This window comes from Puma concolor, chromosome F2 (genome assembly GCF_028749965.1).
Source record: "Puma concolor isolate L17-30 chromosome F2, mPumCon1.1.hap2, whole genome shotgun sequence".
Lineage (NCBI taxonomy): Eukaryota > Metazoa > Chordata > Mammalia > Carnivora > Felidae > Puma > Puma concolor.
Genome location: NC_141684.1, coordinates 66,849,441 through 66,873,731, shown reverse-complemented (window position 1 = coordinate 66,873,731; position 24,291 = coordinate 66,849,441). Strand labels below are relative to the sequence as shown.

Genomic DNA, 24,291 nt, shown 5'->3' with positions numbered 1-24,291 from the left:
TAATTTTCAAACATTCTCTAAAGTGTTTCTTTCTAAACACATGTACACTTAAAGGAGAGGGTGGATGGAGTTAGTCTCTCAGGCAGTGTTAAAAGTTTGCCTTAAAAGGAAAATACCACTCACCACAAAGTTAGGGAAATCTGGATCCCTTGTATTGTTGTCAGAGGAAAATGTATCATTCATCTTGATATTTATTTATTTAAGTAATAATAATAACCCGTGCTTATGTAGTGCTTATTTTGGTGGTAGATTTTCACATTTTTAGCTCATGTCATCCTCAGAACAACCCGGTACAGCAGATACAGTTATGCTCTCCAATTTACAGGTGGGGAAACTGAACCCCAGAGATGTTAAATAATTTGCCCAGGATTACATGGCTGGTCATGGCAGAACTATGGTCAGAACCAGGCAGTGTGTATGCAGGAACAATGCTTTTGACCCCAGGAAGTATCTTGGACACTTCAATAGAAGATAAAGAGTTTCCACGATTACTCTCCATCTCAGTACAAAGTATTATATATATTCTATTGAAAGGATTTTTTTTTTTACAAAATTAACCACATCAATGACCTCCTATGCTACACAAAACTGCAATACACTGACGCTGGATAAAGGAGAGCTTCCCTGCAAGGGGGAAGCCCACCCTTCTCAGGATACCTCACAGAGCACATGAATGACTGCCTGACAAAGGACTGTATGAGCAAGCCATTGTCAATATGTATGTTAAATAAGAAAGCTTATCCTCTTTGTGTTTAGATAAAATAGACATTGGGGTACGTTCTTTCTAATCTGTATTACATTGTCTTGAGCACCCTTAGGACATGCACCCTCAACCTTAGATGTTTTTGTCTTAACAAATATAAAATTCAAAATCACCAAGGAAAAGTACAGTTTGGATAAAATAGGTACGGGGAGTTTCATAGGATAATCAAAATAACTTCTTAAATATAATGCAAGAATACATAAATGGGCTAAATAAGCATTTAGAGTTCAGATTTTAAAATCTGATAATGAAGAAATGTAATTTTAAATGTGAGAATAATTTTAAGTTCCAATATAGGAGCGTGAATTGAAGAGCTGTGAGAGAATGCTCTCACTGTACTAAGGACTTACCTGATCTTTTATAGAGTTCCATGTCTCATACTCGGCATCTCATCTAAATAAGAACAGGGAGTATTTGGAAAGAATTCATATGAGAGTCATTTCACATTTAAAAAAAAAAAAAGAGGAGGGGAGGCTGGGTGGCTCAGTTGGTTGAGCATCTGACTTTGGCTCAGGTCATGATCTTGAGGTTGATGAGTTCAGGCCCCGAGTTGGGCTCTGTGCTGACAGCTCAGAGCCTGGAGCCTGCCTTGGATTCTGTCTCCCTCTCTCTCTGCCCCTCCCCTGCTCTTGCTCTCTCTCTCAGTTTCAAAAATAAATAAACATTAAAAAAAAAAAAAAAAAAGAGGTGAGGGAGGGGTGATGGGCTAAATGGGTAAGGGGCATTAGGGAATCTACTCCTGAAATCATTGTTGCACTATATGCTAACTAACTTGGTTGTAAATTTAAAAAAAAAAAAAAAAGTGAGAAAAAGTTAAAGGGACTGAGGTTGTTTATTCTAGAAAACCTAGAGAATTTAAGGGTTTCCCCGTATATGAAGCGTTATAATCCCTTAAAGTCTATTTAAGTCTTTGACACATTTGGTGAGCCAGACACAGACTCCTCAAAGAATCAGTTGTGGAAATAACAGCAACACACTTCTTTAAGCCAGGGGCTATTAAGCTTTTGCATTTGAAATGGGTTCAATCATTAATTGCACATAATTAACAGTAAATAACTGAGTCACCAAATGAATAGTGTTTAAGAAAAGCTATTATTTCCTACTGATAAGCAACTAAAATAATTGTTATCTTCAAAGTCCACCCAGTAGGTTTGAGCTCACAGGCCCAGTATGATTCTGAGGAACATCGTAACTGCTGACACAACTTATGTAAGTTATTGCCAACTATTTACAGATGTAGTTTATGTATGTAACAGACTAACCAGAGATCAAAACAAAAAAAGGAAAGAAAGAAAAAGAAAAAAATGAGAAAGAAAAAAGGGTGTATTTTGTTCTTGATACTTATAATAACTAGATTGGAAGACAATGAGGTTTCCTTAATAAGGAAGGATAATGGTTTTACTTCAGATCTTAGCAAAATTTAAAGTAATTTCTAGCAACTATTTATCAAAAAGCTGTGCCAGCATTTTAAGGGTTCTGGTGTCTTAACACTTCCCCTGGATTTTTCTCAGGAGTCTAATACAGAAAGTGAAAAAGTCCGGTAATCTAAGAGGCCTTATATTTGATCCTAATGTAGTCTTGCTTTAAAATGGTTTTCACATTGTTACAAAACACACTTGAACTTTGGGCACTTCAGTTTTGAGTTTGAACATGGCTAATTTGGCCCAACAAAGATGTTGAGCTGTGGACCACTCCCACCCCCAACACACAGAATGAGAATACTCTGAACCATTTTCTAGATGAAGGAAACAAGTTAATTTGGCTCTGTGCCAAGGCAGTATAAAACAGTATCAATTTCAGTTCCCATGGATATCTGAGTTTTTTCTGCCTATACCTTGGGCAGAAAATACTTTGTGTTTTATTATATGGTTTTGCTCAGAAAATTCAATAAATTTGTCACTTTAATTCTCATATTCTTACCTATTTATATCAGGCTTTTCCGGGTTAATTATTTCCTGAGCCAATTCATGACTTGGACTATCCTTAAATTACCTTTCCAAGAAAAGTGGTTTTCATTTTTTTTGAAGCTGTGGGATACCGCATTTGATATACCAAAGGATAAGCATAGCTGGAAACTATAGCAACAACTCATGGTGTCTGACCCACTTAAGTAGATGAGTTTGTAGTAGAATGAAGGAAAAGGTGCTATGGAAGCAATACAAATAATATGAATCAAAAACATCTTTGCTTTTGTAATCATGTGGTTGGTAGCACTATTCTTACTTCTCTAGTCTTATTGATTTATCTGCTATAAAACAAATGTTCCAATGAATGCTGGCCCTCATTTCCATTACCAACTGACTTATGAATGAATAGAAGCCATTCAGGTCCCGTAGCTGTCATTTTATCAATTTTTCTCCTTATGGGAAGTGGTATTTCTTATATTGTTATGCTCTTCAACTCTTCCAAAGTTACAATGAAAGAACTACAAACAACAGAGGACTTTATTATGATATAAAAAGTCATGATGGTTCCATATCAGGCACCAGTTTAGGGAAAAGGTTTCCCATTTTGAAAAGTAGGTAAAAACCAAGCACTGATCTCAATGGAACATATTACCTAAAAAGAAAAAAAATGCTATATTACCTCCTTAGGTAGTTGTTTGTTTTTATTTTTAATATTCGGGTCAATAGTTTACAGTATCACCAGCCCAATTTTCTAAAGTTCTGAACATAACTATATCTTAATATTTCTTTTATGGTTTTTTTCCTGTTACTTTTAGGACTTCTACAAAAAAAAAGAAGAAAAGAAAAGAAAAGAAAACCTCTAAATGTTGACCATTCTTTAAACTAGCACAAAAGAAATATAAATATTGGCATTTTTATGTCTGTGTTAGAGCTAATAATAATGATGATGGCAATAGCAGTCTACTGATGTTATGTTCCAGGCATTCTACTAAGTTCATTTGATCCTCCTAGCAATTTTATATGATAAACACTATTATTATCTCTGTTTCACTGAGGAGAGAAAAGTACTATTATTCTTATGTTACTGATGAAACCAAAGCTCAGAGAGGTAAAATAATTTGCCCAAAGTAGAAAGTGGCAGAGCCAGAACTGAAACCTGAGTCTATTCAATGCCAAAGCTTGTGCTCATAATCTCTACATTATAGATAAAACAGATAAACAAAATATTTGCCCTATCTGTATGGAGTCCTATTTTAAAAGAAAATATTGGAACCCATAGTCTAAACAAAATACTTTCTGTTTTAAAATTTTACTTATATGAAACCTTTCATTTTTAATTTTTTTAAAGTTTATTATTTTGAGGGGGGGGAGAGAGAGAGAGAGAGAGAGAGAGAGAGAGAGAGAGAAAGAGAGAGAATGGGGGAAGGGCAGAGAGAGAGAGGGAGAGAGAGAATACCAAGCAGGCTCTGCACTGTCCGCACAGAGCCCTACATGGGGCTCAGTCTCATGAATCATAAGACTGAGCCCTACGTGGGGCTCAGTCTCATGAATCATGAGATCATGACCTGAGCTGAAATCAAAAGTTGGATGCTTAACAAACTGAGCCACCCAGGTGCCCCAATTTATATGAAACCTTTAATAAAAGCATAAATATCAGCTAGACATTTAGCTGAACATTCAACAACTTTTCTTTTACAATATAAGCTTAAAAAGACATTGGAACATAAGGGAAAATGGAGATTTGATCTATATAGGTGAATATGATTAATCAAAGTTATCAGCCTTAAAGTGAGCCTTTAAAATTAATTTTAAGTGAAAACCCCTTTAGTATTAAGTTCGTGAATATATTTACAACCTCTAGTATTCTGAAGAAATCAAGCTAGTAAATTGTAGCTTTCTGATTATAAATGCAAAATAACCATTTCTTATCAGTTGAATGTGGCTCATCTACCTTCTTGTCTTAAAATGTTGTAGGAGGTGGTGTGTGTGTGTGTGTGTGTGTGTATTCTTTTTTTTTTTTTTTTTAATTTTTTTTTTTCAACGTTTATTTATTTTTGGGACAGAGAGAGACAGAGCATGAACGGGGGAGGGGCAGAGAGAGAGGGAGACACAGAATCGGAAACAGGCTCCAGGCTCTGAGCCATCAGCCCAGAGCCTGACGCGGGGCTCGAACTCACGGACCGCGAGATCGTGACCTGGCTGAAGTCGGACGCTCAACCGACTGCGCCACCCAGGCGCCCCGTGTGTGTATTCTTCATAGCAGGAAGACAGATTTATCCTGGAAATACAATGGTTTCCAGATGTTTGTTTTTTAAGAGGAAAGGAAAGAAGGAAGGAAGGAAGGAAGGAAGGAAGGAAGGAAGGAAGGAAGGAAGGAAGGAAGGAAGGAAGGAAGGAAGGAAGGAAGGAAGGAAGGAAGGAAGGAGAAAAGAGAAATAAGAAAGAAAGGAAGGAGGAAGGGAGGAAGGAAGAAAGTTGAAATATGGTGATAGACAGGTATGTATCTCTAAGGCGAGAATGATGTCATTCCATTTGGAGTTTATTGACACAAAATTTCTTTTTGTCTGAGAAATTTTTCAGCAATGTGAATATGGTTTTAATTAAGAGATACACTGATCACTTGTTGATTTTGTTACAAGGGAGGAAATTCTGTAGCTTCTCTGTGCCTTATTGTGTGGATCACAGGGAAAACATACAAAGGACCATGGCAATGTATTGAACTGTATCTGTTGTACTTTATATCCATTTCCTTGTGCCACTGAAAATCATTGTTTAGAAAGTTCTGCAGGATTCTTATATTTCAAAGTATAAAAATTCTGTATTACACATTCATTTTCTTTAAGAAGGAGAAAGCCATACTGTGTTAAATGACATTACAAATGAATATTCTTACCTTTACCTGTGGTTTAAATTTTTGAATATTATTTTAAAACATACGGAAATGTCCCGTGAATTTAGGGAAGCCACACATGAATGCCAGTTCCTCTATAACTACCTTTGGAAGTTTATTTGTTCATAGATTTATGGCACATTCTCTGGAATCATATAGTCTGAAGTATAGATGGTTGCCTCAAAATCTGAAACATGATATGGACGTGGGAATCTTTATATAGTTGTCTGAGTCTATCTTCAAGGGATACCTGATAAAACATTAAACTATAGTAGTGTTGTGGGGCAAACAACAACCCACTCTACCTGAAAATCCTAACCACCTTACTCCACTCCCACTGAATCGTGTAACCCTTAGGTTTTCCACTCATCTTCTCTACCTCCCGCTATCTTACCTGGAAAAAAGGAGACGAGTAGGAGTCTAAAATGCAACTTCTATATTTAAAGAATAAGAAAGAGTCATAAGAAACTGTGAAGTGTGCCCTCATTTGACTTGGAGATTAATGGGCATGCAAAAAAAAAAAAAAAAAGTAAATCAGAAAAATGTGTGTAAATTTTTCTGTACCCAGGATCTGCCAAATTGTGAACTCTTTACCTATAAACACAAAAGCCAATGGGGCGCCTGGGTGGCGCAGTCGGTTAAGCGTCCGACTTCAGCCGGGTCACGATCTCGCGGTCCGTGAGTTCGAGCCCCGCGTCAGGCTCTGGGCTGATGGCTCGGAGCCTGCAGCCTGTTTCCGATTCTGTGTCTCCCTCTCTCTCTGCCCCTCCCCCGTTCATGCTCTGTCTCTCTCTGTCCCAAAAATAAATAAACGTTGAAAAAAAAAAATTAAACACAAAAGCCAAACCTTGCTGATGAAAAAGAAAAAAAAAAAAAAAAAAAGAAAACTTCAAATAATACTAAATGAAGCACAGTTGTTGCCCTAAATTACTCGGATACTCATTTCACTTCCCTGAGTTTCCAGTTTACACCCAGCCACAGGCCCACCAGGCCGCTCCTGGGGTGACTCTTACTCCTCTGGCGGTCCAGCGGTCCTGCTCGCTGCCTACGCCAGGGTCATCTTCACCGGGCGGCCGGGAGCGTTGGCCCACGCGGCTCCTGGGCCCCAGGGCGGCAGTCACTGTCAGCGAGGAGCCGTAGCCTCTAGATAGGATCCACCAGTGTCCCCAGAACTTTGCGTGCACGGCGAAGCGGGAGCCAGTCCGCGCGCTGTGGCCCGGGCTTTCGCCGGGGTGCACGGGGAAGAGAGAGAGAGCGGCTTTCGGCGGCCGGGCCCGAGCAGGGGCCGCCCAGCCTGAGTCTCCTGCCGCGCGCCGGCAGCCCCCGGCTCGGAGCGGGCGCCCTACCGCCGCGCTGCCGGCCGCCCGGCTCTCTCCAGCCGCCCGACACACTGCGGGAGGAGCCGCCGGCCGCCGTGACGCGTCAGGGAGGAAACGGCGGCGCCCGGCGGCCCTGCGGGGAAGGAGGAAGCGCGCGAGTGCGCTCGCCTCCGCCCCGCCGCACTAGGAGGCAGCACCGCGCGGACCAGGGTAGGTGCGGGGACGCGGGGACGCGAGGCGGGTGGGCCGGCCGCAGGGTCCGCGCGCGTCCGGTCGCAGTCGGAGCCCCCCGGGCGGGTGAGACGGGGCGGAGCGAGCGGTGCCCGGGCCTCGACTGCTGCCTCTCCTCGAAGCAAACGTGACTTTTCGACCCCTCAGCCCGAAAACCTCCGAATTGGTCAGAAGGGCAGAAGCAGTACCCCCCGCGCAGCCCCCGATTCTGAGAGTTGGTGGTCTGTGTTTCCTCGAGGTGAATTCGGATTCTTTTTGATTCCTAAACGCTCGAGCCTTGTCGGTGGACGGACATTGTTAACCCGTGCGCGGCCTCGCGGCTTAGACGAGCCGGGAACTGTGAAGGTGGGGGACCCCCTCCTGGAGTCGAAAGAGGGTGCGGGTCACCTGCGAGGATCAGGGATGGCGGAGGGCAAGGGAATCATTAACCTGTTGTCAGCGGATGGTAGTCTCAGACTAATGCGTTCCTGTCCTTAAGTTCTCTGTGATTTATTTAAAGCCTTTCCATCTCTTTTAAAGTGAATTTGGCTCTATTGGTTCCCTCAGCTTTAGCATTAAAATGTACCATCTAGAGTGCTTTGAGATTTTTAGATTTGTCATTTTTAGTGGTGGTCAGTTGGAAAGGTAGAAGAGAGAAAGAGTTCATCTCTTGAGACTTAAACTCCATCATTTAATTTTGCACAGTGATTTCTGAAACATAAGTTGAATTTCGGTTCTGCACCAAGAGACTATATATTTGAGATGCAGGTACACTTGAGATGCAAGAATAAATACACAGCACTATAGTTTCTAAATCTTTATTTAAAAATATTAGAGTTTAGTGTGTTTTGATTCTCTACTTTGTCTCTAGGTTGAGGATTTACCCAACCAATCTGGGAAGTGACTTATTTATTTAACAAACACTTAAATGGCTCTTACTACATGCTTGGGCTCCTTCTAAATGTTTTATAAATATTAACTCAATTTGTTAACTAAAAATACTAAATTGTAGCAGTTCTAGCAGTGAAGAGGTTGTGTACACTTCAGTTCCCCAAATGTCATTGCAAGAACTAGAAACATTAGAGGAAGTTTCAGGCATATTTTAGGACTGGGTGTGCCTTCTGGTGCACTTGGCTACCACTCCTGTAAGACAAGCCACCACCCCTTCATTCCCTGGGGGAAGGGAGTCTGGAGCTACAGGAATGAGACCTCTTCCTTTCAGATCTCCACCAGATCCCTAGTGTCTTCTATAAGATGGTCTTTCTCATCCACTATACTGTCCATCATTATTAGCTAACTCTGGAGAGACCAGAACTTCTCCCTTTTTTCAACTGCCACTACACTGAGCCTAATTTGGTTTTAAAAGGAGCTTTGTTCCTAATCTGTTTGACAATTGATGAAACCATAGTTTAGTGAAATATACCATAAAATAGAATGTTTTGGTTTGTACACATCAACATAACAAATAATGCTCTGTGATTTCACTGCCATTTACTGTTGGTAATGTTGAGTTGATAGGTCAATCTGGTAGATGCCCATTTTGTGATTTGCAGACATATAGAGAGAATATTTTTCCAGAATAAAGTACCCTCTTCAAATGAGTCCTTGGCCTGATAGATTGTTACAGACCCAAAACGGTGAATCATGGTTTTTATCATTATGGTGATTATCAATTTGATGTCAAAATCTGCATGTTATACCAGCTTTCTCTCTTTGTAGCGTTTTCTCTCTCTCTCATTTAAATTTCCAGAGAGATTATTAAATGAGACTCTAAGCCTTATTTAATAGGTTTATGAAGTATCTCCTGGAAGTAGGAAGGCTCAGTTTCCTCTGATATAATTTATGGTACAACAGACAGTGGCATTCATGAATTCAGTTCAGTGAAATGACAACTAATACTTTCCTGGATTACAGAGTACTTCCAGATATATTTGTGAAGTTGGCAGCCATTTTTTTTAAAGTTTGTTTATTTATTTATTTTGGCGGGGGGGGGAGGGGGGAGAATTCCAAGCAGAATCTGTACTCACAGAGTCCAAGGTGGGGCTTGAAGTCATTAACCGTGAGATCATGACCTGAGCTGAAACTAAGAGTCAGACACTTAACCGACTCAGCCACTGAGGCACCCTTAGCAGCCATTTTTTATTCGTGCTTTTACAGATGAGGAAACTGAGGCAGAGAAATGTTAAAATGCTTTAACCAGTATTGTATAGCTAGTGGGAGACAGAGCTTGAATAGAGAGCAGGTGTGTGGACAGAGCTTGGCATGTGCCAGTCTGTAGTAAACATTGTGGATGAATGACTCCGAATGACTTCAGATTTCTTGCTCTTTCTAAACATTATGCCTCTCAAATACCATAACTGATTTGTGCCTAAGAGATTTCCAGGCCTATACCAATATCCCTCAGTTATTTCAAACAGTATCTGATACAATAAACATCTTGTCTACAAAAAGAGATGAGAATGCTTTTTGGACTCATTTCATAGGATTTATCCACTCTGGCTTTTGAAAAAGCAAATAGGTTGGTTATTTTTTTTTCTTCTAAAATATCTTCCTTTTTCCCTATGATGTGGAGATAGTTTAGATTGGACATATGGTTTCATTGTTTGTGTTGATAGCTTCCTTATCTCTCCCTGCTCATTTAAGGTCATTTTTAAGGACTACAAATCACTGTAGGTTTTCAATGTCAGTGAACTCAATTAAGCTACTTACATTCAAACACAATGATCATAGATACTGTCTTTTTTTTGCAGGGGTGGGGGGAAGCATCTGACATTACTACTACTGAATTCTTTGAAATGTTGCAAGTCCTTTAGTATAAAGGAGCTTTAAAAAAAGTTTTTTTTAATGTTTACTTTTGAGAGAGAGAGAGAGAGAGAGAGACAGTGGGAACAGGAGAGGGGCAGAGAGAGAGAGGAAGACAGAATCTGAAGTAGGCTCCTAGCACAGAGCCCGATGCGGGGCTCAAACTCATGAACTGTGAGATCATGACCTGAGCCAAAGTCAGACACTTCACCGACTGAGCCACCCAGGCACCCCAAGGATCTTTTTTTTTTAAACAAACCAAAAAACCCCTCAACTATTTGTATCCTTCCAGCATAATCAGTGAATCCTAACGTATGTGACCTCCAGATAGGTAACCTTCAATTAGAGAGGAAATATGGCCATTACCTGGAGGGAGGAATTGAGAAGGGTATCATGGAAAAAAGAGAGATGGGATGGACTTACCCATGAGGGATATTAGGTGGTAAGAAGCTCTTAATGAAGCCAGACTGAGTCATCTGCCTGTCAACATTCTTCTGTGTGGGGGTGGAATAAAATACTTTTGAAACCTGCCTTGTTTCAGAAACCACTTTACCTTTTCTGATCCTCATGTTTTTTCTCTCTCTCTCTTTTTAATTCATGTAAATTACTGACTAAAGTGCTGATTCATGAAACTTAAATTATGTAACATGTTATTCCTGACAGAAACAGCTCCTACGTTATTTTAAGGGACTCAGTGCTTCTGTTTTCCTTTACCTATTCCATTACCTATGGTGGCTTCTTTGTTCTCATTTCACTTTTTTTTTTTTTTTTCCTATTTCATGGAGAAAAGTAAATCTAAGAGGTGCGGATTCCACCTCTTGTAGTTCATGTCAGAGTACTTTTAACTCAGTACTAACTTTGAGTTAATTGTCTTGCTGAGGAAGATGACATGGAAATCAAATGATGAAGGCCGATTCAGAGCATCAGTAAGGAAAATTTTATTACCTGTATGAAACAGAGCCAGGGAACTTTCAAAGGGAATTAGGGCAGTGTACAATATCCTTGCCCTTGTCCAGTTTCCCACAGCCTCTCCTATTCCCCACGTCCTACAACCTGTCTTGGTCCATCTCCTTGTAGTCAGCATTTCTTCTGTTACTCAAAACCAAAATCTGTTTTCCTCAGGTGGGGTTGGGGGTGGGGGTGAGTGAAAGGAGGGTAGGAGGGTGATGATATAAAGGGAATTGTTGTAGGGTAAGAGATTGATAATGTGTAAGATGGAAGAGAGGAGATGTGTGGGTGAAGTAAGATATTTAGTGTGCTCTCAGGGTGGATTTGTGCAGAGTGCTGGCCCCTCAACAGGGCCATAAATATAGGGGAGACCTACATGTGATCAAAGAATGTCTGGCAAGGATTAAACACATCTGTGATATTGTATGATATCAGCAGGCAGAGCTCGTTTTTACCACCAAATGCAGAAGTATCATTATAGGTAGCTGTTTCTTCAGGCTGTGTTAGAAATTTGTCTGCACATAATCAAAATGTAGAGGGCTGATTTAATGGCTTTTAACTTGAGAGGAGGAATGATTTGATAGGACTTTGCTGAGTAAAGGCCTGGATTTTGTACCTTTTTAAAGGCTTACTTTTTTTTGGAGAATGCCTGTAACTTTGAGATGATAATGTTATTTATTTTACTGTATTTACTGTATTAAAATACATTGTATTTATATTGCATATAGTAATGAATATGATTCATGTTAGTTGCTTCCATTCAGGTTCTGGATATATTTTCTATGCCAGTCAATACCAATTTTTTTCCATAGGTAAAATAGACTTCATATACAATATATGCATACACACACAAAAAAAAAAAAATTAAAAAAAAAAAAGGGGGCGCCTGGGTGGCGCAGTCGGTTAAGCGTCGGACTTCAGCCAGGTCACGATCTCGCGGTCCGTGAGTTCGAGCCCCGCGTCAGGCTCTGGGCTGATGGCTCAGAGCCTGGAGCCTGTTTCTGATTCTGTGTCTTCCTCTCTCTCTGTCCCTCCCCCGTTCATGCTCTGTCTCTCTCTCTGTCCGAAAAATAAATAAACGTTGGGAAAAAAAATTAAAAAAAAAAAAAACGATATATGCATACACAAAATTGGACTCATTGATAGACTAACCATTCCAGAGAGTGCTGGATGAGATGTCTTCAAGTACAGTGCGGTGTCACTAGGACTTGACTAATTGTTTGCTTGAGTTCAAAAATGAGAAGCACCTTTATTTCTCTAGTTATTTATTTCCCTGTTTTTAAAATAAAAATAGGTTAAAATTAACTTAAAATGATCTGGTTTCCAATTCAGCATCCATATATGCACACAAAAATACATATAAGACCAAGTGTATAGACTATATAATCTAATGCACATGTATATTATATAATATGACTAGCTAAGAAAGAATATAAGAATCCTATTCTTAGTTTCCCAAGAAAATGCTATACATCATCTTTCCCCCACATTTGTATTATTGTGTTGTATGTTTTCTAAACATTGTTTTTGATTTACATCTCTGTAATTCAAAGGTATGCATGCCCTTAAATTTAAGCAACTGAGAAGTATGTTACATAAAAAATAAGTCCTCTCCACTCAATCTTACCTACAAAGAGAACCACTGCCAGTTTTTATATCCTTCTAGACTTTTTCCCATGTTTATATAAATTTGTGTATCTGTAAATGTACATTGAGGGTTTTTTTTTTAATGGTAATCATTCTACACAATTTGTTTTTTTCTTATTTAGTACTTGATCATGGACATCTATAGATGTAGGTAAAATTTGAGTTACATAGTTAATAATTTATCCATTTTCTAGTTCCAGTATTTATATGCTCCCTCTTTTGTGTCTTTTAAAATATATTTAAATCACCAAAGTAATACATTTTTTTCAAGAAAATTCTAAAGAAAAAGAGAAAATGGGGGCGCCTGGGTGGCTCAGTCAGTTAAGTGTCTGACTCTTTATTTCATCTCAGGTCATGATCTCATGGTTCCTAGTTTGAGCCCTGTATGGGGCTCTGCTCTGACAGCGTGGAGCCTGCTTGGGAAAGAGGCGCTCGTGCTCTCTCTCTCTCTCTCTCTCTCTCTAATAAAATTAAAAAAAAAGAAAATAAGAATCACCAAAATCTGCCATCCATTAATAATCACTACTAGCATTTTAGAGTATATCTTTCTAAACTTCTGTGCGTGCATATCCATATTTTCAATGCCATTTAAAAAATTTCTCTTAGCATAACACTCTCCAGTTCCATCCACGTTATGCTAAGTGAAATAAGTCATACAGAAAAAGACAGATACCATATGTTTTCACTCTTATGTGGGTCCTGAGAAACTTAACAGAAGACCATGGGGGAGAGGAAGGAAAAAAAAAAAGTTAGAGAGGGAGGGAGCCAAACCATAAGAGACTCTTAAAAACTGAGAATAAACTGAGGGTTGATGGTGGGTGGGAGGGAGGGCAAAGTGGGTGATGGGCATTGAGGAGGGCACCTGTTGGGATGAGCACTGGGTGTTGTATGGAAACCAGTTTGACAATAAATTCCATGTTAAAACAATAAAAAAATAAAAAAAAATTCTCTTATACAGGCATGCTTTGTTGGTTAGAGAATCATGTTTATGTAGCCAACCAACGTCATAGATTCCATGCATGTTTGAACCAGTTATTTACAGTTTCCTGGCCACCTGCCATACCCTAAACCTGGATAACACTCATGGAAATTTATACTATACTGCTCATCAAGGGGATGAGGTGAAGGTATGTAGATGGACTGACAAATCCATCCAAATCAGCATAAATCCTTCTAGTGGAAGTCAGTCAATATTTGTATTTTAAGTACATCTAAAATACAAGATGTTTAAGAAGAGAAATAATGAAATATTCACATGCACTTGACTGTGATCACTACAGGAGAAGCAGAAGTAATAGACTTGAACCAAGAAAAGTGTTAAATTCAGTTAAGAATTAGAATAGCTGAACTTTAGATGTTTTGAAATCGTCTCTGAATGATAAGTACGTGGTTTGGACTTTTTGGTTTAATAAAGCTCCCACCAGTGGTAGGGAGGAATAGGTGACCTTGAAGTTCCCTGTGATCCTATTCTATTATAGACTGTCTCAGAGTTAGTAACACCTGACTTAGTATAATTTCATGCATACAACTCCCTAGTTGCATACTAACGCCACCAGTCTTTCCAGACAGCACTGTCCAGGCTAATATCTCTCCACCCACTGAGCATGTGCACAGCTATCACCCACACAGTCCTCGTATATCTTTTTCCCGCCTTCCTCCCTTTCTGACAGTTTAGTAGCTTTTAAACCTCCCTATCCCCTTTTCTTCCAGCTTTTGCTTCAAGGAAATTTCTGTTCTTTTTCCATCCCACTCTGTTCATTTTCATCTTGAGCAAAAAAGATACTAATCATGGTGATACAGTTAGGAACAAGCCTTTCATAAGGGAAAGGAAAGCTTTTAGTTTGGGAGGGAAGGTAGACATTATAAAGAAACAGTGGTTTCAACCTTCAAAGTCCTTGAGAATACCCAGTAATTCCTTTCAAAATATCCATAGAAGTCTCCACCCACCTCCTTTGCTCTAAATAACCTGGTTTTCCTTAAGCATTAGCATTTATAATGAAATTTAAAACTGTTTATAATTTTGCAGGGGGGGGAGTTCATATCATTGCAATAGCATTCTTTTGTGCTACTTTTTTCCTGTTGAAGATGTTAGCTATATAATGGATTGAGTTCACTGTTTTGGTCATGAAAGCTAACTCCTAGAAAAGACCACTCTTCCTTTCAGAAAACACATCTATCTAGCTCTAGATACCTGGCTTAAAAACAGTCTCTTTTGTTTTAAGTAAGTGGAAGACTAAGAAAGCTATTTTAGATTAAAGGCTAGCTGTGTTTGAAAAGTGGTATGTCAGGATTCCAAACCCTTTCCTTCCAGATTTTCATCAGCAGGGATATGCATTGGTGAGAAGCATAGATCAGCCTTTGATCCTTGGGAGTCAGAGAAGAAGCAATACTGGTTGCAAGAATGATAGGTTGCCACTGGAGAGTCTCTCAAGTCAGGCCCAGGTAGCTGACTTTATACCACCTTCAGCTCAGCTGTAAAAGTGCTTTGGCGAGATGTTTTGAGGAGCTCCACACCAAGACAATAGTTGCTTAATAGCTACACTGAGAGTAAAAGCCTATTATTTTCATAAATATGAATGAAAAAGGTTGTGAAAAGACATTTTTATTCAGCTTTCAAACAACATGATGCTAAAATTGATGATGGCTTAAACATGAAAGTACTATGTCATTTGCTTATTGAACTAGGTTAGTAAACATTCAGAAATTGAGACTGCTAGAATTTAAAAAAGTGGTTCTTATTTTTGTAGTTCTATGTGTGCATACTTGGCATTTAATCCTTTCTGACACAAGTACCTCTCTTTTCTGATTGATCTCCTTTTATCCCTCCTCTTTCTTTTCTCATGAATATTTGGTTAATTTTTTTTTTTTTTGTCTATAAGGAAATGATTTCTTTTTAATTAATGAAAGATAAGATACTTGTGTGTTTTAGCAGAGAACATTTTTAAAGAGATTAATAAGACTGTGCCACCTTTTCTCCTTGAATTTTGTTTCCTCCTTTGGATTTCCTTTATTTCTGATTCCCATTGACATTAACATCATTTATGTTCCTCCTTTTATTTTTTTAAAATTTTTATTTTTCAACGTTTATTTACTTTTGGGACAGAGAGAGACAGAGTATGAACGGGGGAGGGGCAGAGAGAGAGGGAGACATAGAATCGGAAACAGGCTCCAGGCTCTGAGCCATCAGCCCAGAGCCTGATGCGGGGCTCGAACTCACGGACCGTGAGATCGTGACCTGGCTGAAGTCGGACGCTTAACCGACTGCGCCACCCAGGCGCCCCTATGTTCCTCCTTTTAAAAGTCCACTCAAGTGTGAACAAAAGTCCTTGTCCTGTTGAATTTATTTGTTGTTTTTATTTGACATTTAGGATTAAAAATTTGCCTTTGAAATGCAGAATGGTATTATAAATTGCTACTTTTGTGTAGAAAAACAAGGAAAGAATAAGAATATATTTTTGCTTTGCTTGTCTTAAGCACAGACAGACTCTGGAAGGCTACTTAAGAAATTAACACTTTATCAAGTGGGATTGGGTGATGAGAGCTGTGTGGGTAGGGGCAGGGATGGGAAGCAGACTTTTCACTGTGTATTTTTTGTATACTCTTGTTAGAATCGTGTAAATATATAGCCCACTATAAAAATCTTTTTTAAAATCATGTCTATGAGGGGCACCTGGGTGGCTCAGTCAGCTAAGTGTCTCTTGATCTCAGCTTAGTGTTTTTTTTTTTTTTTATGTTTATTTTTGAGAGAGAGAGACAGACAGACAGAGCATGAGCAGGGGAGGGACAGAGAGAAGGAGACCCAGAATCTGAAGCAGGCTCCAGGCTCTGAGCTGTCTGCACAGAGCCTGATGCAGGGCTTGAACTCACGAACCGCAAGATCATGCCCAAAGCCTAAGTTGGACGCTTAATCGACTGAGCCTCCCAGGTGCCCCTCAGCTTAGATCTTGATGTCAGGGTCGTGAGTTCAGGCCCGGCATTGGGCTCCATGCTGGGTGTAGAGCCTACTTTAAAAAAAATTTTTTTTTTAATTAAAAAAAAAAATCATGTCTATGGGTTTCCTGACTTAACAGAAAATAGATCTACCCTTTTCTGTTTTCCCTTTTCCATATGTCCAATAACACAATTTTACATTTTTATTTTAAAAATTTTAATTCCAATTAATATACGGTGTAATATTAGTTTCAGGTGTACAATAGAGCAATTCAACACTTCCATACATCACTGGTGCTCATCACAACAAATGCACTCCTTAATCCCTTTACCTATTCAACCCATCCTCCTACCCACCTCCCCTCTGGTAACCATCAGTTTTCTATAATTAAGAGTCTGTTTTTTTATTTGTCTCTCTCAAAAAAGTTATTCTTTTAAATCTTTTTTAAAAGAATCCTTGTGTAGTCTAGTCTCAAAGGACTAATAGTATTTTGCGGGCATCTTGACCTGTTCCCTTCTGCTCTCTCAAGTGTGGTGGCTAAGATTCATTATTAAGCCTTCCCTTAGGAAATCCTGATACTGCAAATGCAGCCAAATCTTAAGTTATTGTTGGCTTATTCGCTGAATCAGTTAACTGAAAATGTCTGCAGTATTCTGCCAACTGGATACTCAGTTGTTTCCTAATAAAACGATTAGACAATACCAACATAATTAGTGGAAAATTAGTTGATTTCCCCCCCATGGTATCTTGTATCTTATCATCATGATTATAATTTACCTACTTAAGATTGTTTGAGTTTGATGCTTGTAGAAAATAAAGTTTGATTTACTTTTAGTATTTAGATAATTCTGCTCTTTTCAGCACACACTAAGCCAAATAGTTTCTTTCATCAGGATTTTTTTTTTTTTTTACTTTTTGCCATTTATGACCTGTATTTTACTTTGTGGAGAGCAAAGAGAAAGGAATATTGTTGAGTATCTACCACGTGTTGGGTGCTTTAAGACATTATTTTATTAAATACTTAGAATAACTCTGGGAAGCAGGTGACTAGTTTTATTTTACAGATGAGCAAATTGGGGCTCAGTGAGGTTTTGAAGGTAGCTATATGTAGGCAACACAGGACAGTGCTGATCTGAACACATCTACCTGGATTTACCAGGAGATCTCCTCTGCCTTTGAGAAGGGGTTAAAGGCTGACTCTGCTCAAACCCCTCATCTGAAAGAACAGACAGAATTGATTTACAGATAACTCAGATTACCATCTGCTGTTGAGGTAGTAGTTAAATGAGTTTGAAGACTGGCTCTTCAGTTTTACTTTATTATTCTGAGATTACATTGTTGTTTTTTTTTTTAGTTTAGTAACTGGTGCCTGACTTCAAGGAGAAAGCTTACTGAAAATGTGTTAAATATAATATATTTCTTAATGAAAAAGAGCTTAAAGTTCTAAATTTAATTACTGAATGGGTTAAATCCCGAACCTAGAGGTTTTGAACGCCTTATGTTGGAATCTGCAGAGGTATTAAACTCCTACTGTTAGCAACCAATGCCTGGTGAACTTTGCCAACTCTAAGAAATGGTTGTCTAAAATCCCTTAAAGATGATAATCAGCAACCACTTATATAAATTTGGAGATAGAGCAGGTACAATCTATCATGCTAATCTTTGAGGGATGTTAGCTAAGGTAGGTATATCATGTGTCTTGGCAGTTACTGGATGAGCTCACAAGTAAGAATGAAAAAAACATTTTAGGTCTCAATTCATATTCTGTTATCTGAGGTATTTATATGATGGGCAAAGATGGTAGGAAAGATACTGAGGAAATTCAAGAAAGGTTTAAAAAGAAGTAAGAGTTCACAGACAGTGAATAAAGAGGACAGAATAAGCCTACCCACAGCATACTCCGGAGTCTGTTATATGTAATACTTAAGGAAAATAAAAAAGTTTCATATTCTTTTCCCATTGAATTATCTTGACATCCATGTAAAAAGTCAATTGACCATAAATGCAAAGGTATATTTCTATACTCTCATTTTTATTCTAATTCCAGTGTCACACTGTCTTAATTAGCTTAGTGCGGCTTTTTAGTAAGTTTTAAAATCAGAAAGTGTGAGTCCTCCAACTTTGTTCTTTTTCAAGATTGCACTGTTTGGGGTCCACTGCATTTTCATATGAATTTTCGAATCTGCTTGTTGGGGCGCCTGGGTGGCTCAGTTGGTTAAGTATCTAACTTTAGCTCAGGTCATGATCTCATGGTTTGAGGATTCGAGCCCTGTGTCGGGCTCTGTACTGACAGCTCAGAACTTGGAGCCTGCTTCGGATTCTGTGTCTCCCTGTCTCTCTGCTCCTCCCCCGCTTGTGTTTTCTCTCTCTCTCTCAAATAAACATTAAAAATTAAAAAGAATCTGCTTATCGATTTATCAAAATATGACAACTAGGATTTTGATGGGGATTTGATTGAATACTGTAGCTCAGTTTGGAGAGTATTACCATCTTAATGATATTTGGTGTTCACATTCATGAACGTGGGTCATTTTTCCATTTATTAAGATCGTCTATAATTTTTCAACAGTGTTTTGTAGTTTTCAGTGTATAAGTCTTCTGCTTCATTTTAAAAATTTATTTCTAAATATCTCATTCTTTTTGATACTGTTGTAAATGAAATTGTTTTCTTAATTCATTTTATGTTTGCTCATTGCTACTGTATAGAAATACAATTAATTTTTTTTATTGAGGTACAATTGACATAATGTTATGTTAGTACAATTGATTTTTAATCCTTGACCTTGTATTCTTTAATCTTGCTGAACTTAGTTTGAATCGTTTTTTGGTGGATTCATTAGGATTTTCTATATATAAGATTATATTATCTGCACATATAGTTTTACTTCTTCCTTATCAATCTGAATGTTTTTTACAAATATTTTCTTGCCTGATTGCTATGACTAGAACCTCCAGTACAACATTGAACATAAATGAAGAGAGTTGATATCCTTGTCTTATTCCTTATATCAGGAGAAGAGCATCCAGTGTTTCCTCATTACACGTGATGTTAGCTGTGGGTTTTTTGTAGATGCCCTTTAATAGCTTGAGGACGTTCTCTTCTTAGTTGCTATGTTTTTATCATTAAACAGTGTTAGATTTTTCAAGTGCCTTTTCTGCCTCTGTTGAAATGATTGTGTAGTTTCTGTCCTTTATTTTGTTAATACAGTAATACATTTGATTATTTTTCAGATGTTAATCCAACTTTTCATCCCTGGGATAAATCACATTTGGTCAAGGTATATAATCCTTTTTATATGTTGCTGAATCTGGTTTGCTGGTATTTTGTTGCGAATTTTTGCACTATGTTGATCTGTAATTTTCTTCTGATATCTTTGGTTTTGGTATCGGTAATACTGGCCTCCTTGAATGAGTTCCTTCCTCTTCTTTAGGAGGAGGTGAGATTTGGTGAAAGATTGATATTAATTTTTCTTTAAGCTTTTGGTAGAATTCACCAGCAAAGCCATCTGGACCTTGGCTTTTATTTGTGGGATATATTTTTTTTTATTGCTAATTCAATCTCTTGTTATATATCTATTTTTTTGAGAGAGAGAAAGGGAGAGCGGTGCATACATGAATGAGAGAGGAAGGGGCAGAGAGAGAGGGAGAGAGCGTCTTAAGCAAGGCTCCACACCCAGCAAGGAGTCTGGCATAACATGAGCCTAAGTCGAGTTGCACGCTTAACTGACTGAGCCACCCAGGCACCTCTATATATATCTATTTAGTTTCCAGTTCTTCTTTAGTTTGTTTTGGTAGTTTTTTCCTTCCTACAAATTTGTCCATTTCATCTAGGTGATCTAATTGGCTCCCATTCATTCCTTATTTTACTAATGAGTCTTTTCTTGATCAGTATGGTTAAAGGTTTACCAATCTTGTTATTTTTTTTTTTCAAAGAACCAACTTTTGGTTTTCTCAATTGCTTTTCAGTTCTCTATTTCATTGATTTCTACTGTAGTCATTATTACTTCCTTTTGTTTGCCTTGGGTTTAGCTTGCTCTTTTTTTTCTAGTGTCTTAAGGTGGAAGTTTAGGGTATTGATTTGAGGTCTTTTTTAATGTAGGCATTCACAACTATAAAAATCCTTCTGAACACTATATTCGTTGAATTCTAGAAGGTTTGGTATGTTGTGTTTTCATTTTATATTTATCTGAAAGTGTTTCCTAATTTCTCTTGTGATTTCTTCTTTGACCCCTTGGTTACTTAAGAATGTGTTGTTTAATTTCCACATATTTATGAATTTACCAAATTTCCTCTTGTTATTGCTTTCTAATTTAAATTCATTGTTGTCTGAGAACATAATTTGTATGATTGCTGTCTTTTTAAATTTAATGAGGCCTTATTATGGCCAAATATATGGGCTCCCCTAGAGAATGCTTCATGTATATGTGAGAGGATTGTGTATTTTGTTTCTGTTGTTGGAAATGTTCTATGTATGTCTAGTAGGTCTCATTGGTGTCTGGTGTTCATGTCTTCTCTTTCCTTACTGATATTCTGCTGAGATGTTCCCATTAAAGCATTTTAATGATTTATATTAGTATAGATGTGAAAACTTACTATCAAGATAAAAGACTGAAATGCAAACTTATAATGTTGTTTTAGTGGGCTATTTAAACAAAATTAAATTTAAAAATTATTTATTTTCAGCACACTGGAGTCCTGTGTCGGGCTCCATGCTCAGTGTGGAGACTGCTTGGGATTCTCTCTCTCCCTCTGTCCCTCTCCCCTGCTCTCACTCTTTCTCTCTAAAATAAAAAAAAAAGTTTAATTATTTACTTTCATTACTTTTTAATGTTAAAATTTAAATGTAACTTAAGTTCAGTGCTATTTTCTCAGGTCCATGATTCTTTTGTATCTTTGTGATAGGATTTGCTAGTAAAGTGCACTGAAATAGTTTTTCAAATGTTATGCCCAGAATTCGTGATCCCCAAAGACCACCGGGGAGCCGAGTCCGATGCAAAAGCAAAAGAGCCTTTATTCGAGCTAACTCGAGCTCAGTCCCCTACCTGCACCGACGCAGCGGTGAGATACCAGGGAGAGAGCGAGTTTCAAAAGCACAAAGGTTTTATAGGGGTCTAGGGGCAGCCGATTGGCTGGGGAAGGGGCGTGGCCTCGGCCGATTGGCTGAGGAAGGGTCAGAGTCCTGTTACGCAGGTCGCTGGGCGTGTTTTGATCAGGAAGTTTGAATGGGTGAGCGGGAGGTTACTCAAGGGGAGGAGGCGTGGTCTAGGTGAAGGACACAGAACAAGATGGAGTCGGCCGGCATAGGCCCGCCCTTTCACAAACAGTATTGACACTCATCTCATCTCAAATGAATCTTATTTGATCAATTTATCTATTAGGGATTAAGAATTTATTGCTAACGTGTGGTGGAGGTGACTGCTCCAAAAAATGTAACAAATGTAACCCACATCTTCACGCTAAGCAGAATTGGTATATAGTTGAATTTTCTTATTTTTAATTTTCAATGGTAACATTTTTTGATCTGCACCTACAAGAATTCTATGAAATACACATTTCAAAATTTGCAGTGGTAGAAAGGCTATGTGAAATTCAGTTAATAGAGGCAATTTTTAAAATGTATAAATGTATGAATACCAGTAAATTCTTTTCCTTAAAGCATCATGTACTTGTGAAGACAATATAATTTTACTTGCCTTGCAGCACATATAGGAATTATTCTGCATTTTACAAATAAACTATTGTTTTGAAATTATACCCACACTTTAGTGTTTTGTTTTGTTTTTTTAACTGTAGTTAGAATGATCTCTCATTTAATGAATCCTGTTATCCAACAGTGACCATTTTGGAAGGCCATTTGGCCTAAGTAGATGAAGAGTGAGGGTCAGAACATAGAGGAAAAATTCTACATTATTTCTAGATTATCCAGATTTTTGGATTATCAGAGATGGCAGCAGTTAGATAGATTGAAGAACAAACAGTAGCTACAGAAGAATCAAAAAGAATGTAATAGTGGAAAAAGTACAGAAGTGTATTAAGAGGGAGAACATAGCTGCAGAAGTCTTTTTAGGTCCTTGGCAAAGAGGCCAGTACACAGAAATGCATTCCTAGATTTTCTAAATCTATATCTACCCTGGGAGGGAAATCTGAGTGAAGTGTGTCATTGGAGCACATGCTCTTCAGTACTATACTTATTACAGTAATTGAATTTTCTCTCTCCATTTAGATCATGTGGCAATATTCTCTGTGGCAACACCAAATGACTAAAGGAATGAATTTGATTGGTTTATTAAGTGTTTTAAAAATCTAGGGGTACCTGGGTGACTCAGTTGGTTAAGTGTCTGACTTCGGCTCAGGTCATGATCTCATGGTTCGTGGGTTCAAGCCCCGTTTCAGGCTCTGTGCTGACAGCCTGAAGCCTGGAGCTGGCTTCAGATTCTTTGTCTCCCTCTCTCTCTCTCTGCCCCTCCCCTGCTCATGCTTTGTCTTTCTCTCTCTCTCAAAAATAAGTAAACATTAAAAAAATAATAAAATAATAAATAAAAATAAAAATCTTATGAGCTGATTTAGGAAAGTGATGATAGATGTAAAAATGTTTGGCATAGTAAAGGGCACAAAGTAGGAATGTGATAAATGTTGGCTGATATTGTCCTATCCATAATATTCTATAATACTTAATAGCTTTGGCTGAGGAATTTAGAAAGCCCCAGTTACAGTGCTAGATCTGCCACTAACTTATTAAGGGATCCTTAGCAAGTCACTTGATTTTCTTTGATTGTAAATTACTCAAATTTCCTTCTACCTCTAAAATTCTATGGTTCTATTAAATCCATATAAAGAAAAAAGCTTTAAATAAAGATTATTTTTTTAAATAGAGGTGGAAGTTTTGTTGTTTTCAACTTTTACAATTTTAACTAGGGTACACTACATGAATAAGATTCTTTATAGCATTATCTAAAACCAACCACTGATTTATTTGAAAACAAAGGGTTTCTTTACAGTGTCATTTAGCCTGGCATTGCCATGAATCCAAGAATTATTCCACACTAATCAGAGAACAGTAATTCAGTTGTACTTAAATTAGGAGTTCCACACAGCCATTCACCAGAGATGAATTGAGGTGAACAAGAACTTCTAACTTAATTTGCGAAAGTTCTTAAATGTACTGGTGGAATACACTGTAGGAGAGTGAAAAGTAGGTGGGAAGTGTGGCTCAGATCATGCAAAGCTGTTACAGAAACTGTCGCTGCTTTTTGTTAACATTTTCTGATCTGTGTGATTTCTAGTAAAAAAAATTAATGATACTGTAAATTTTGGGAGCATTTTTACCATTTTGAAATGTTGATGTATGGTGTGACTGTTAGATAATGAATCAGTGTGTTTGGTCATTTTTGTTTTTTAAAAAAACAAAATGTTATATGGATTCATATTCATGTAGTTGTGAAGGAAAAAACTCTTGTTTTCCTTTACATGAAATACCCTGAACAATTCTGTCCTCTGGTTATAAATGTATGGCAGTTTTTCACACACCAAGCAGTTCTGAGACACCAGCTGGGTGTGTCCTACAAATCAACTCAATCCTGACACTGTCTGGAGATCCCACAGGTTAAGAGCTCAGTTTTATAGAACTGTCGTCCCGCCCCCTTCTGCTGACAACTGCAAGGCCAGGTGGTTACCTGTGCTTCTGAAGGACAGGCTATAAATTTCCTACGATTCCCTCCTCAGGTTTGACTAATTTGCTAGTGTGGCTCACAGAATTCAGGAAAAACAGTTAACTTACTAGATTGCCAGTTTATTATAAAAGCTGTAACTCAGGAACAGCCAGATGGAAGAGATGCTTGGGGCAAGGTATGTGGGAAGGGATGAGGGAACTTCCA

General features: G+C 38.2%; 1 protein-coding gene across 3 annotated transcripts in view; it reads left to right on the top strand.

Moving 5' to 3' along the window:
• Positions 1-6,598: 6,598 nt before the first annotated feature.
• Positions 6,599-24,291, top strand: part of SGK3 (serum/glucocorticoid regulated kinase family member 3) — a 148,812-nt gene continuing 131,119 nt past the window's right edge. Inside the window, exons 1-2 of one of the 3 annotated variants that reach the window (XM_086695218.1) lie at positions 6,599-7,089; positions 19,649-19,695. The gene's annotated coding sequence lies outside the window, so the exon portion shown is untranslated. Of the gene's footprint in view, positions 7,090-13,449; positions 13,614-19,648; positions 19,696-24,291 lie in introns of those variants that run through there. The other 2 variants (XM_086695217.1, XM_086695219.1) reach the window with 2 other exon arrangements.